Below are 13299 nucleotides of genomic sequence, written 5' to 3'. Positions count from 1 at the left end.
TATGTTGACAGACTAAAACCAATGCAATAGGTCGATTCGTAAAAACTTATGGGATTTTCACGAGATTCCTAAAGTCAATAGAAATTCCGCCAATGAATTTCTAGCGGGCTGTTACAACTGGTCTGCTCTACAACATTGCTCACTTCCATCACGTGTGAGACCCAATCCTTTGTTCAATTACCTAACAAAACTCAAGTCAAGATGAGTCACATTGGGGAAGCTGTCTGATTCCTTAACTCTCAATAATGTACTATGTGTACCCTCATTCACCTTTAACTTAATCCCTGTTAGCAAACTCACTCACAACACCTCACTTTGCCCTTTTTTCTAAGCAAACTTTGCTTCATACAGGCCCTCTCTTCATGGATGGCGATTAGACTTGCTAGGGTACGCAATGGCCTTTACTTCCTCACTTCAAGTCCACCTAGCTATAATACAGTCAATGGTTCACTTTCTTCCAACCACAATGTCAACCAACCAGTTTCTAGTCATGTCTTCCAAGCAAATAACCAGCAGGAATTTGATATTTGGCACTCTAGATTAGGACACACTTCTCAATAGAGAATGAATGTAATTCAATATTGTGTTCCCAATGTAAAAGCTGACAAAGATATGCAATGCACTATTTGCCATTTGGCTAAATAGAAAAGAAAATATTTCAATCTGAGTACCTCTTCCACCTTAGCTCCTTTTGAACTAGTCCATTGTGACATTTGGGGCCCCATACTCACAAGCTTCAATCCAAGGTCATCATTATTTCTTGACTATAGTTGATGACCACTCTCGGGTCACTTGGGTTTATTTAATGAAATTAAAATCTAAAACAAGGACCTTTTTGCAAAACTTTGTTCACATGATTAACACTCAATTCAGTGCCAAAATAAAAACAATCAGATCTGACAATGGACTGGAATTCGAAATGCCCATTTTCTACAGTTTTAAAGGAATTTTGCACCAAAAGACGTGTTTATACCCCTCAACAGAATGGGACGGTTGAGAGAAAGCATCAACACCTCCTATATGTGGCTATAGGGCCCTCATCTTTCAAGCTTCCCTACCTCTTCAATTATGGGGAGATGCAGTCATGACAGCCACTCACCTTATTAACAGAATACCAACTCCCACTTTTCACAATAAATCCCCCTATGAAGTCCTTTTCTCAACAGTCTCATCATACACACATCTAAGGGTATTTAGATGCCTTTGTTTTCCATCTACCCTCAAGCATAACAGAACCAAACTGAGTCCTAGAGCCAAGAGGTGCATCTTTCTTGGCTACCCAGCTGGTGTTAAGGGATATAAACTCTATGACTTAGAGAATCATTCTTGTTTCATTTTCAGGGATGTCATTTTCTATGAATCCACCTTCCATTTCCAAGATTCTGACTCCAACACCATCCATACTACACCTCCACTTGGTTTGGTCCTTCCTTCACCACTATCAGACTCAACTTTTTCCTATCCTAAAACTGTTCTGCACTCACACACTCATACAGATCCCTTATCACCTTATTCACTTGACAAAAATTCCCCATCACTTGAATAGTCCCCAACTACTCAACCTCATACACCCTCATCTCAAACCCTTCACTCATCACCTTCTACTAGTGATTCAATGTGTGTCACTCCCCCTAGAAGGTCAAATTGAGTTAGACAAAAAACCACCTACCTACAAGACTATCACTGTCAACTTGCCTCAACTGCTCACCCCCTCCATCAACACTTAACCTACACAAAATTGTCACCTACTCACGGATCTTATGCCCTTTCTCTTTCTCTATTACATGAACCAAAATGTTACCAAGAAGTTGTGAGATCTTCACATTGGCAAGAGGCAATGAACTCAAAATTAAGAGCTTTGGAAAACAATGGAACTTGGACTGTCACTAGGACTGTTCATCCGGGCCGGGTTTTTTCCCGGCCCGGTCCGGAACCCGAAAAACCGGGTTCCGGTTCCGGGTTTCGGCCCTGATCAAACCCGGGCCGAAACCCGGGTTTGAAAACCATGACCAACCCGGTCCGGATATGGGTTTGAAACTCGGGTACCAGGTTTTAACCCGGTACCCGGATCTTTTTTTTTTTTAAAAAAATCGGTATCAAAACGACGCCATTTTGATACCAGTTATATTCATCTCCACCCCCACCATCTCTCTCGCTCTCTCGTTACACTGCGAAAACCAAACAGGCAAACACAGAAACCCTAAGGCCCTCTAGCCCGTGACCCCATAACCGTCCGCCGCTTGTCCTCGCCGCATCTCGGTCGTTGCATCTCGGTCACCGTCGGCCTTTCCCTCTAGGGCATTGTTCACTTGTTTGGGTACTCTCTCTCTCTCTCTCTCTCTCTCTCTCTCTCTCTGTGTGTAACTATGATTCTGTGCGTCTTGCTTGCTTGTACTGGATAGAGTACTGGGTTTGGTTTTTATTTTTAGGAGAATATCCAACTTGATTTTATTTGTTGGGTTTGGTTGTTCTAACTCGGTTGTAACTATGATTCTGTTGCATTGTTTTGTTGCCTCTGTTTCTTTATAAAATGAGGTACCAGAGATTCAAAAGGGCTTGGATTTAAAAAAAATAGATATAAATATCCTTTAATAGACATGAATGTTTCCTCGGCACAACATCTAAGTTTCACCACAATCACCCAATGCAGTTCTAATGGTCTGCATAAAGAGAGAAAAAAGAAGGAAAAAAAACTCTATTTGTCTATGCATAAACCTTTATGTGAAGGACTATACACAAACCTTTACGGAAATAGCCCGCTTTATGCATAGGTTACCCAAGCTCAAGAAGAAAAGCTCATAAATGATCCATTAGAAACAATATACCCCATGAAATAAAAGGGAACAGTGCACTAAAAGACCTCATTAAAAGAAAATGTTGGTCCTAAACCATACACCTCATTATTTATGAATTATCTGTTTGGTTTCATGATTCGTTTGACTTTGAATTGTTTGAAAAACATTCATGACTGAAAAAGCATTGGATGTTTTAATAAAATTTCCAGCTGCATATAAATACCTGTGAATGAATTAAGTTAGGTTAGTTATCAGCAAATTATTAAGTTGGTAAATTACCATGTTAATTTTTATCAATATAATTTTGGAAATGAAGGATTTCGTAGTTAAGTTCCTGATTTGGATCATTTCGTACCTAGTATTTACATTGCACAATAAAAAATAAAAATAAAAACACTATTATCTCTAAATTTTCTCTGATTGAATTTTAAAGCAATAAGTCAGTTGCTTTGGCAAAATATCCTTGCTATTGAATTTAAAAGCAGTGATTAGGATTTACAAATCTACCTAGCATATCAGATACATGTTAAGATCAGACTACTATTTTCAAAGACGAGCATATCATGAGATACATGAAATAATTTCCTAATGTTTGATGCTACATCATTGGATTATTAAATTCTGCAAATTGATTATTAGTATTTGATTATTTATTATATTGTGTTTGGTGGTTTTTATTACTCAATAACAGATGGAAGAAGATTTTGTGACTCCTCGTCTATTCCAGTGGATGTAGAGGAGCATGAGAGTATTCCAACCCTTTCATCCACATATACACAACCTACCCATTCCATCCCACCTTTACCCAAGCAATTAAAAAAAAACACCTAGTAACCAATCGGTGGTTTGGGAACACTTTACTAAAGTGCAACCTATTGACCATAATAACCCAAAAGCTCAGTGTAATTATTGCACTAAGCTATACAGTTGCCACTACAAGAATGGCACTTCATCTATGTTACACCACCTCCAGAATGCATGTAAAACTTCCCCTCTTAGATTTAAAGGAGTTGGAAAAAGTCAGTCATCTGGTGTTAAGAGGGATGGAGAGGGAAGAGTGTGTAGCCCACAAAGTCTAGTGAAGTATGATGCAGAAAAACTTAGGGTGTCAACTGCTAAGTTTTTTATTAGGTGTGAATTGCCTTTTAGGCTTGTGGAGAACGAAGGGTTTGTCGAGTATGTGGCTGATTTAGAGTCTTGATTTACTTTGCCATCCCGAATCACTTTAAAAAGGGATTGTATTAAGCTGTATAACGAAGAGAAGATACAATTAAAAAAATTGTTGGATGGTCAAAGAATCTCTCTAACCACCGATACCTGGACATCGGTGCAAAATATGAACTATATGTGCATTACTGCACATTTTATTGATTGCAAATGGAAATTGCACAAAAAAATAATAAAGTTTTGCCAAATTCCCAACCATAGGGGTGAAACTATTGGGAGGATGTTAGACTTGGGGTTGCATGATTGGGAGATTAATAAGATCTTGACTATCACAGTTGATAACGCCTCTTATACTGATGTTGTTGTTGATTATATGAGGAGGAGAATAAAGGATAGTGATTATACCATATTGGGTGGTGAGTTTCTTCACATGCGGTGTGCTGCCCATATATTGAATTTGATTGTTATGGATGACTTGAGAGATGTTTATGAGTTTGTAACAAGAATTAGAGATGCCGTTAGATATGTGAAGTCTTCACCGTCGAGGTTTTCCAAGTTCAAGGCTTGTGCAGTAAAGGAAAATATTAGTGGGAGGATGATTTGCTTAGATATTCCTACTAGATGGAACTCCACATATTTGATGTTGAGTACCGCTGAAAAACATAAACAAGCCTTTGAACACTATTATATGTGTGTGGATAGTGAATTCGTGAACCCCACTGTTGATGATTGGAAAAAAGCACATATTTTTGTAGAGTTGCTGAAAGTATTTTATGATGTTACATTGAACATTTCTGGTTCTTTGTATGTGACGGCTAATGTATACTTTCAAGAACTCTACACAATTGAAGATACATTAAATGATATGTGCAATAGTCATGATATTATCACTAGCACCATGGGCATAAATATGAAAAGTAAGTATAAAAAATATTGGGGTAGCACAGATAGATTCAACTTGATGATATATGTTGCTTTTGTGCTTGATCCACGATATAAATTGATAGCAATGAAGTTTTGGTTGAATCAGTACAAAGGGGATGAGTTGGCGGATAGGATATAGGCCAAGGTTAAACTCTTGTTAAGGCGCTTGATTGAGCAGTATAACAAATTTCATGTGGGTAGTGGGGGGAGTTCTAATGTGGCTCAAGGGAGGCCGAGCACTACTTCTACTTCCTACTATGTCGACTAAATTTGATATCAGGTTAGAGAAATTTCTTCTGGAGCAAGGGTTTATGGAGTTTAGATCAGAACTAGATCGGTATTTATCGGAGGGGTGTGCACAGAAATCACCCAGTTTTGATATTTTGGATTGGTGGAGAGTTAATGCCACCAATTATCCTGTCCTTGCTAAGGTAGCACGTGATGTGTTAGCTACTCCCATTTCCACTGTTGCCTCAGAGTCCGCATTTAGTACTGGAGGACGCATCTTGGATCCTTTTAGGAGTTCATTGTCTCCAGAAACCGTCAAAGCCCTCATTTGCACTCAAAATTGGTTAAGGACCAAACCTATCGACATCCAGGAGTTAGAAGAATACGTACAGTCGATGGATCTTGAAGGTAAGTTTGAAATTTGAAATATTTTTTTAATATCTATCTATCTCGATTTATTATCTATCTAACTCATTGTTAATATTTTTTTAGATGATTATGTAGCTTCATCTTCAACAGAGGCTGCAGTGAGTCTCTCTTCTCATTCATGTTAAAAAAATTCTAGAGTAAGTGTTTTCTTCTTGCATAATCTTACTTTCTTAAATGATTTAAGATGTATTTTGAAACCACTTCTTTAAACCCAAATAGCCTCTTGGTTAACCTGTTCACTGATCATCTCTATTCATGAATAGGATTCCCCTATGTATATACCAACAAGACAGTACTTGACAATAAGAGCACTTGGTTCTCCTGCGGTTCTTCTTTCCTTGGCCATGCAAGGGGTCTTCCGAGGCTTTAAGGACACCACAACTCCTTTATATGCCACGGGTAGCTACGAACCTATACAACTTCTTTCCTTTATATGCATACATATATATATTATTTATTTAGACTTTCCTAGTATTTGATATATTGTTAACCTTGCCTTCACCAAAAAGGTGGATGAATGGTCAGCATTTAAGAGCACTTCCTCAAGAGTCTGGAGTGATTTTGTGTTCCTTGGCATTGTTGTAAATTATCCTGTTCTTTAAATTAGGCATGGGATTATATGGTTATGCCAGAGTAGAGGGAGTGTGACCGTGTGATAGTTAGTGTAGAACATTAACTTCATTTTGGTTCTATGATATGATATAATCAAGCAAAGCAAGCATGTTACTCATCCTAATTTTCTATTACAGGAGGCAATTCATTATTCAGCTGCTCAAGGATGGGATTGATCTGATAACGGATTCAGATAAAGCACTCTCCAACTTGCTTTCTTATCCTTTACATGCTACTTTAAAGAGGTAATATTTGTACTTAAACCTGTTGGTTTATGGCATCATCTGGCATCATTTTTTAGTTCTAATCACAACTGCTATCTGGGTAGCACATGTAATTAATTTTAGTTCTAATTACAAGGACAAGATAATTGAAGTGTTTACAGAGGCATGCTTGATTTTTTTACAATTAAATACCACTTTTGTAATTATATGCAGATGGGTGTTGTTATGGGTTTGGGCCTCCTTGTTATCGTTGGTGGTGGCTTATACTTTGGAGCTGGAGTGTTTACCAAGGACAAAAATGTTTTGCACCTTATGTATTAGAGTTTAATTAAAGTAATGTATGTATTTTGTAATATTCTTAGCAAATTAGTTCAAACAATCTAATATGTAGTTGATTGCATCTTGTATGTCGCATGCATTTTACATGATGAATATTGATTTTTTTATTTTACATGTATTTAGTTAAAAAGTTTAATTAACTGTTTATACGCTCGTGAAATATTATAGGCTTATGTTGTATTGAGAATATGATTTGGAATTCTAAATGAAGACAAAATATCAAAATATTTGAAGTGTAATTAATAATAAAAAAGCTTTTGTGTTAAAAAAAAAAAAAAATCCGGGTTCAACCCGGAATCCGGAATCTGGGTTTTGAAAAACCCGGATTTATCCGGGTTCCGGCCTGGGTCTGACCCGGATCAACCCGGTCAGGGTTCCGGCCCGGGTTTGAAACCCGGGTCCCGAGCCGGGTATACCCAGGTTCCCGGGTTGGAACCCGGATGAACAGTCCTAACTGTCACCACTCTCTCCCTTAGTAAGTCCATTGTTGGCTGCAAATATGTGTATAAGGTTAAGTTAGGATCTTATGGGACCTTAGAAAGGAATAAAACTAGATTAGTGGCTAAGGGTTATACACAAAAAGAAGGATTTGACTATCAAGAAACTTTTAGCCCTGTAGCCAAGCTCACAACAGTTTGAATTTTCTTAGCATTGGCAGCTATCTACAATTGGCACTTATACCAATTGGATGTGCACAATGCCTTTCTCCATAGATTTGGATGAAGAAATCTACATCGACTTGCCTCCATGGTATCAAATTCAGGGGGAGTCATCACATTCTAAAGATAAAAGATTGGTTTGTAAGTTGCATAAGTCCCTTTATGGACTTAAGCAAGCCTCTTGCCAATAGTATTCAAAATTCTCATCTTCCTTGATCTCAATTGGTTTCCAACAATCCAAGTCAAATTATTCCTTGTTTACAAGGAATGATAAATCAGGTTTTGTGGCTTTGTTAGTTTATGTTGATGACATAATTATTGGAAGTTCTAACATGGTTGTTATTGATAGTATAAAGGCACAACTCCATTCTCAATTTAAGATTAAGGATCTTAGCAACCTAAAATACTTTTTAGGATTGGAAATTGCCAGATCAGCTTGAGGTATTCACTTATGCCAAAGGAAATATAGCTTGGAAATCCTTGAAGATGCTGGTTTGCTTGGATGCAAACCAGCTAACACTCTAGTAGAAATGAATCACAAGCTGTCACATTCATCTTCAGACTTCTTAATCGATGCAACAGGTTATAGGAGACTAATTGGGAGGTTAGTTTATTTAACCGTAACTCGACCAGATATTACATAAGTTGTTAGCATTCTTAGCCAATTCATGGACAAACCATCTCATATTCACATGGTTGCAACTCATAGGGTCCTAAGGTATGTGAAAGGCTCCATAGGACAAGGTGTTCTCCTCTCCTCACAGTCAACTATGCACATAAAGGCCTTTAGTGACTCTGATTAGGCAACTTGCCCAAAAACCAGAAGGTCCATAACAGGTCTTTGCACCTTCATTGGAGACTCCTTAAACAGTTGGAAGTCCAAGAAATAGGCCACCATCTCTCGATCTTCTACAGAGGTAGAGTATAGAGCCTTGGCCTATACCAGTTGTGAAATTGTGTGGATAATCTCTATGCTCAAGGACTTTAACATAGACCATCCCAAGCCAGCACTCTTGTATTGTGACAGCATATCAGCAATCCATTTAAACAAGAATCCAGTTTTCCATGAGAGGACTAAACACATAGAATTGGATTGCCACTTTGTTAGGGAAAAGGTATTGTCTAAGGTTCTTACACATGTACACATAGCCTCCAAATTTAAACTGGCAGACATCTTCACCAAGGCCCACCCTGCTACCACCTTCTATTTTATACTATCCAAGATGGGCACCTTAAACATCCATGTCCACCTTGAGCGAGACTCACAAACTTCACTAAGAAATTTGCAGCTTGCAACTGTTGTCCAAGGGATGAATAGTGCATCAGGTAGTGCACCTTGTGGTGGTGCACCTACTGTGATCAGAACAGAATAAACAAAGGGCAATGGTGGGTGCATGACACAACAGCTGTTTGATGAAGTTAGCTAGGAATGTAGTGGACAAAAGTATTCATTTATGTACAGTGAACAGAACTGGCCTCCTTTGGTTCTTTTCTATTTTTGGCATTTGTGCTTCATGTACATGTTCTATATAAGAAACTTTTTATTCTGCTGATAAGGAATGAGAAAAGTGATTCTTCTCTTCACCATTGTTGTCTTGTCTCGAGTATTCCTCTCAACTCATCAATCTGTTTTTTTATCCCTTCAACATATTTATCAAGCCTTTTACATTTTCTTCAACAGAACATGGAGGAGAGTGACTATCTAGATGACGATCAGGAAGAAGATGAAATATTAGTGGAGGAAGATTAAAACATGTGGGAGACAAGCTGGAAGAAAAGGTAAGCTCATCAAATATTACCCCTCTCTTGAAACGTAGAGTTGGCCCGTGTAGGAAGGTGAAGGCATTTGTACCTATTTCAAGAGGATTATACGAGTAAAGCTACTCATCATCCTTTTTATCATCATTCTCTCATCATCTCATAATGTGGTATTAAATAATGAGTTTTCTTACTTATTATCCCCACACAACACACACCACATATTTTTTATTTCTTAAAATTTGTTTTTGATTTTATTCTTCTTAAACTAATTAAATTTTTATACTCATCATCTGTACATCACACTTTGATAAGAGAAAAAAATAAAAAATAAAAAGTGTGGTGTGTGGTGTGTGGGATGATGAATACAATTTTTCTTAAATATTTAGAGACTATTTATTATGTTTTACTTGTGGATCTGTCATAATATCATTTAATGTCAACAGGGTCGACTCAAGGGCAAAGCCACTTAGGCCATTTCCTAAGGCCCACCCTATGCAAGCCCCCAAAATAAAAAATGAAGATATTTTTATTTTAGTTTTTATAGAAAAAATATAAAAACAAAATTCTTTAAATAAAGATTTAAATAATTTTTATATTTTTCAATGTGTACAAGGCTCCATGATACTAATTGTTGAGCTATCCCATACTATTCATTGTCATTTTCAGCATGTTTTTTATGAAGGTAATAGGGTAGCGGATTGGTTAGCCAAGGCTGGGGCTGCTGGCACAGAATTGGCTTATTCTAATAATTGTTATATGCCTTGGATTCTTAGAGGATTGCTCCATTTGGATTTTTTGGGCCTTCCCTCTTTACAATGTTAGGTCAGATTTTTTCTATGGTTTTATTTTCATTCGTGCTCCATAGGCTTGTCATAGAAAAGCTTTTTTGGCTACAGCTTCCTTGGGTTTCTCCATTGGGTTTGTTTTTTGTTATCACGGTATTTGTCCGCCAAAAGTGATGATTTTTTCTTAATAAACATGGGAGGGGGTCAATATTGGACATGTGACCTTCCGCTCTTTAAAAAAAAAAGGCTCCATGATACTAAATTTAATATTTAATACAATGAATCATTTATGTTTTTAAACAAGTTTTTCTAAGATATTGCTAAATTGAGGCACAAAATTTACAGTGAAGCCTCATTTTTAAATTTTTATATTAAATTTAAACTCAAAATTTTTTAATTAAATATTTTAAATAAAGCCTCATTTTATTGAAAATTTTGAAAATGTTTAATATATATAATTTATATTTTATGTGTGACTCACTTAAATTTTGTCTTTGGCCTCAATTTGTATTGAACTGTCTTTGAATGTCACATCAAGAGATGTTGAAAGGATGATAATAAAAGTGATGATAAATAGATTTTTTCGAACTCTATATGTATATATATATAACTGTGAAATACACAACATAAAGACTGTGGGTCCATTTTATGAGTATTAATTATAATGCCCCAACAAAGACAACCAAAGACTTGAACTTGTAGTCACGAGTGGAATAAAATAAGGCCTTATTTGTTTTCACAACTCATCTCATCTAATCATTACAACTTTTCTAAATCTTCACACAAAATAAAATAAAGAATTCAACTTTTTCAAATTTCAAAACAAAAATAATATTAAAAAAATATATTCTAACAATATTTTATTCAACTTTTAATTTTAATTTCAACTTATTTCATCTCATCTCATCTGCAAAAACAAACAAGTCCTTATTTTACTCCACTCCTGAGCAAGGCGTTAGACCAAAATCATTGATGCGTGGAGGAATGCACCACTAGAGCAAGGCTCACTTCAACTAAATGTCAATGTTTACGTTTCAAGGCCCCATTTTATTAATGGAAAAAAGCTGACAAAATTTATTAAAGAGAAATTATATTTGCAGTCATGGAATGTACAAGCTCTGCACAATTATTTTGAAAAAAATGAGTAAATACGGGATCTACATGATAAAAATTAATTTTTTAATAATAGATCCCCCTGTTTTTCAAATGGATTACGCGGTGCTTGTGCTTTACATGACTGTATCTAGTAATACTTTTTACTAAAATCATCCATAAGCAAAGCATAGTAGCGAACTTTGTTCAAAAGAACAAGGGTAGAATCACATACTTCAATAAAAATTAAGAGTATTTATAGTTGTGGAGTGCGCAAGCGCCGCACAATCATTTTGAAAAAGTGAGTAAATATGGGACCCTCATGAAAAAAAAATTAATTTTTTAATAGTAAACCCTACTCTTTTTTAAAAGAATTATGCGGTGCTTTTGCACTCCACCAATTTGCTCTAGTTGAAGTTCATGTGTGATCAAATGGCCATAAAGTTCATCAAACAATATAGGCTCGAAGCGAGTGTTGACGGAGGTAATAAGATGATCATATTCGGTAGGTAATCTAGCAAGAATATAAGAGATGAGTTCAGAGTCACCAAGTGATTGACCAATAGCAAATAACACATCAGCAAATCTCTTAGCTTTTTGAAAATAATCTTGTATTGAGAGATTACCTTTCTTCAACATGCTGATTTGGTATAAGGTGTTCATTTGTCGTGCACGAGATGTAGTGGAAAACATCTTCTCATGAGTCATCCAGACATCACGGGAGGTTTCAAGATTGACGACCTGTGTAAGAACAAATTCTAAAAGAGAGGAGATTACGGTGCTGAAGATCAATTGATCTTGTTCAAACCAAAACTCATACTCGGGATTTGGGAGAGGAGCTTCGGAGGGAGAGGAGGCAGGTAAGAACTATGGAGGGGCAGGATGACTGCCATTAACAAAGCAATAATGTTTATGGCCACGTAGGTAAGGAAGGAGTTGGGCGAGACATGGGTAGGATGAATGGGAGAGACTGAAGGGCGAGACATGGCAGAGGAGGTGGTGGAGGAGGACATAACAGAAAATAGGGATCAATTGGCTCTTGATACCATGTAGAGATTTTGAAGTGTGCTTCCCATGAACATTTTGGGAGCCGAGGTGTATTATTTATAGATGAGTATACGTGTGATTTGTTATAGCAATCAAATTCAAAAATAAAGATATATATTATCTAATCTTATTATCATCTATTGATAAAGAAGATGGAGGAGATAAACTTGTGCTGTTGGAGTTATCTTCAAAATCTTTATTTGGTTTTGAATTTAAGTTTGTTGTAGATGAGGATGACTTGGTCTTTGTCTCAAAAGAATGTTCATAATCCGAGCATGTGAAGTAGAAGAAAACATACGGTGAAGAGCTTCCCAAACAGCACGAGAGGTGGAGAGGCCAACAACTTCAGCGACAGTGGATTCAGATAAAGAGGAGAGAATCAAGGTAGAAAGAATAATCTAATCTTGTTATTCCCAAAGAGAGAAGTTAGAAGAGATGTGAGGGTGTGATCATCAGAAGTGGTGGCTGTAATGAATGGAGGAGGCGATAACCAAGAGTTATGAAGGAAACCAAAAAGTTGCAGCCCACAGAAGTATGGTTCCATTTGAGCTTTAATAAAGAGTGCAAAACGTTGGTTTTTGGTAATTTAAGCATACAATATTTCAATTTTGATAGGTTGGGATGTGAAATGCAAAACTCTTATAATTTGATATTGAAGAATGTATTTTTGTGTAATTAATTATTTTTTCCCAAAAAAAAGACCATATTATGAATAAAGCACCGCTAAAGAAGCATAAACACGACACCTCCATCCGTCTCAACTCTAAGCCAAGGACGATGTAGCAAATCTGAATTCAAATCCTTAACATTAGTTGTTTTTAATGGGACATTTGATTCAAGGAATCTAACATTCACTAGTTAGGCATCAAGGCTAAAAGCCCAACACCTTTGAATCCTGTCCCCATGAGAGTCCCGACCCAAATCAAAGGAGAACCCACTTTCCACTTTTCAGAAAAGGAGATGTTAATGGCTGAATGAGAATTTTGTAACAATTTGGTTTTGAAATTTACCCAAGGAAGACCCTCCCTACAATCGATTAACTTGCACATCCTCAACAGGTGGGGGCTTGCTAACATCCCTACAATCGACATCTTGGATGTGAGGCACATCATGCTGCTGCTAGGAGTTCTTCTAGCTCGAGATCCATGGAGGTAAAGTTTGGAACTTTATTGGCTGAGGAGAGAGGATGCTGGGTGTAGAAGAAGAAATGAGAAGATGAGATAAGGGTTTTCGTATT

The 13299-nt window shown here is 36.8% G+C and overlaps 1 non-coding gene across 1 annotated transcript; it reads right to left on the bottom strand.

Annotated features, from left to right (window-relative positions):
- Nucleotides 1-11431: 11431 nt before the first annotated feature.
- Nucleotides 11432-11570, bottom strand: LOC118343925. Its single transcript, XR_004797711.1, has one exon. It is a non-coding gene; the product is annotated as a small nucleolar RNA Z247 (small nucleolar RNA).
- Between the last annotated feature and the right edge of the window lie 1729 nt (nucleotides 11571-13299).

The sequence above is a fragment of the Juglans regia genome, chromosome 11 (assembly GCF_001411555.2).
Source record: "Juglans regia cultivar Chandler chromosome 11, Walnut 2.0, whole genome shotgun sequence".
NCBI lineage: Eukaryota > Viridiplantae > Streptophyta > Magnoliopsida > Fagales > Juglandaceae > Juglans > Juglans regia.
This window is presented reverse-complemented; position numbering and strand designations above follow the sequence as displayed.